Source organism: Eurypyga helias, unplaced genomic scaffold (genome assembly GCF_000690775.1).
Source record: "Eurypyga helias isolate BGI_N326 unplaced genomic scaffold, ASM69077v1 scaffold32256, whole genome shotgun sequence".
NCBI classification, from domain to species: Eukaryota; Metazoa; Chordata; class Aves; order Eurypygiformes; family Eurypygidae; genus Eurypyga; species Eurypyga helias.
The window spans coordinates 18,225-21,321 of NW_010259172.1; positions in this window are offsets into that span (position 1 = coordinate 18,225).

Consider the following 3,097-nt stretch of genomic DNA (forward strand, 5'->3'; position numbering starts at 1 on the left):
CTGTCAATGCTCTTCTTCGGCAATGACTACTGTAGCAACAACTGTTGGTTCGTGTTTTGACAAATCCCTCTTCAATTATTGCATTTGGAAAATGAGGGCTTGCTTTTTTTAACAGTGTCTTCCAGCATCACCTCCCTGCTATCTCAATCTTGCAACCTTTAAGAAAGCCAAACAATCTGACAGACTACTTTGCTGCTGTTTCTGTTGTGAGTGTAGCTATAACTGTCATATGTATTCTCTAGAGGTCGTTAAAGGGTTTTTCCCCTAGATGTGTTTTCAACAAAAATGCCTTTTAATAGAAAACTACTTTTTTCTGTTTCAGGGGTGAGTCGGAATGTTTTTTCTGCGTTGAAATGTGATTTAAAAAAAAAAATTTTTGTCTCCTAATTTCTTGGTAATTCTATGTAGAAACAACTACCAGTGAAGCCAGTGCTTTGATTGTCAGTGTAGGACCGTGGTTCTCCATGTTTTTTGTAAATGAAAGCCACTGGGCAGAATGAGACTAGTAGCGAGCAATTCTCAGAAACACTTTTTACTTTGAGTTAATTTGCACAGCAGCTTTGGCAAGTCTTTACTCTTATTTCATGGTCTGAGCTATGAGACAGAAGTCAGTTTTTAGTACAATTGATGAAACCAAGTCTAGTATGATGTGGTGTACATGTGAAAATACCAGTTAGTCCTAAGTTTGCTGTTGTCATCTTTTACTGCATCGCTTTAGAAGAATGAGATATTCGCGTAAGAGAATCATGGGAAATTGGTTGACATTTTTCACAAACTTCATGCAGAAGGCCTGTCTGACCTATTGTTACTTTTCCTATGTCCTCTGTGCCTATAAAGCTCTTCAGATAATGGTGGCTCTGAGTGGGCTAAGGATCCTCAGATACCACTGCTTCAGGACATAATCATTGCCAAAACAATTGGGCAACCATTTCAATTGCTTGGAAATTTTCTGATGAAATAGTCTTTATCTGAAATTTATCAGCATGGTGAAATTGAAATGTTTTGCATATATGGACCAACTTTTGCCACAGTTCTGATGGAACCTAAGAAGATCTGTTGCCTATGTGCAGGTCTTTGATTTGATTGCTCTTCTGGTAACTCACCGACTTGGCAGGTTACTGAGATGCTGAGGCATCTAGGATGTATTGTTCATTCTGCTTTTCCAAGAGCACCCCTAGGTAGCCTTTCCTCCTGGATAAGCTAGAGCAAGGGCTTCATTCTGTTGTGAAGAATTTAGAAATACTGATTTTTTTTTAATTTTTTTAAAATTCCTAATCAGACTGAAAAGATTAAAATTCTCATACTAACAGCTTCTGTCCACCTAGTCCCTGTGTGGCATGCAAGTGGATCGGGCCAGGATCGTTACTCTTTCCTTGTGCAAAAGTTCATGGACTCTTGCTGAATTACTGATACAGGCAGTGGCTTGCCAAGTGAAAACTGTAAAAAAATGTTATCTTTGCTTCTCTTTTTTTTTTTTAGCATATGTTTTATCATTGATACGTTAGTCTGTCATCTTCCTTCTGTATCTGCTTGTGCATTGAATTTTGATATATCAAAAATCCTTGTGCGATATTAAAATACAGCTGATGAAATAGGAAAATTCCTTTCGAGTCACTTAACTTTTTGCAGTTGTTTACTGTACGAGCAGTTGTTTTCTTGGGGCTTTACCTTGTGGCAGGGCAACTTTTAGATTCCCTAGTAGGCAGAGCATGCTAGAAAAAGACCATGAATATTGAAGACATACTCTTTCTCTATAAAACATCTTTAAATATGTTTTGCATATTATGTTTTGTGAAAGCTGTTTTTAAAGACAGAACCAATATTACCTGGGAAAAGGCAAGAGTTTTCTTAATGCAGAAGATGGTGCATTTAAAGCACAGATTAACTTTATGTGTAAATTTGCCTTCTGTTGTCTAAGCAGTGGAAAAAGTTCTCAAATTTTCCAGATTGCTTAGTAGTTTTAAAGGTGTGGTTGAGCACTTCAATAGTTACTCAGAAGAATGTTTTCTTGTGAACATGTGTAAGAAAAATGTGAATCTATTGCTGTGAAGTTTTTGTGAAATACTGATACAGTGTGTTCTGACAGAACAAAGATTTTAGAATCTCTTGTTGGTCCATTAAGGGGCAGTGGCATTTCTGCACATGCTGATGTTTTAAAAATGTAGTGCTTTATTGCCTGTCAAAGTAGTGTATGCATTTGGTTCCTTGAATTTAGTGTGCTTCTTCTATTATGCTGAATTTAGCATAATAGGCCATGGTGCATGCATTTTAGGAGAAAGTTTAATTTAGCTCCATTTGTCTGTATATTAAAACTGAACTGTAAAAACTATAATTAAATATTAAGTATACATGTTAACCGTAAACCAGTCAAACTAACCAGAACAATTAGAAGTGGGGAACTGACTAGCTTTTCTGCTTAGTCTAATCTTGATTTTAGAGAAAAAAAAATTGTTTTAGTGATCTTGTTACAGGGCATGTAATACTGTTTAGAGCTTGCTGATGCTGCCTCATTACAACTGACTAATGTTAAGACCTGTAGGCACATTTGTGACTTTCCTAGTCCCTTACCTACTGTCTTAACAAACCACCTATGATTACTTGGGAAGGCTTTTGTGATTGATGTTTACCATGTTCATTCAAGCTCCTTGAAAGAAGGATGTGTGTATGAGCAGATGGAAAGATCAGTGTGTCATCTTCAGTTTACACAAGATGTCCTAGTCTACTGGCAATAAACACGTTGTGTTGTTGGAAGACAACCTACGTCTTCAAGGCCTTACTTGTCAATAGAAAATACTATTTTGATCTTTTTCCTCTCTTGCTAGTAAATTGAGTACTCAAGGTACTCAATGACACAGGCAAAACAAAAACTTACTGTATTCATAGGAATTCCGAAGGGCTTGCTGATAATTGAGTGTTTCAGGTGTAGAACCTCCTCTACATAACAAATTCTGTATTGCATTCTTTGCAGGTAATGGCAACTTGGAGGTGATGGACTAATTTATTTTGTGTTTCTTCAGAGTCTTAAGTTCATTTTGGAATTGGGCATTTAAATTTTTGCAGCTGCTAGAAATGTAAGCTGGGGTAGACGTGAACAAAT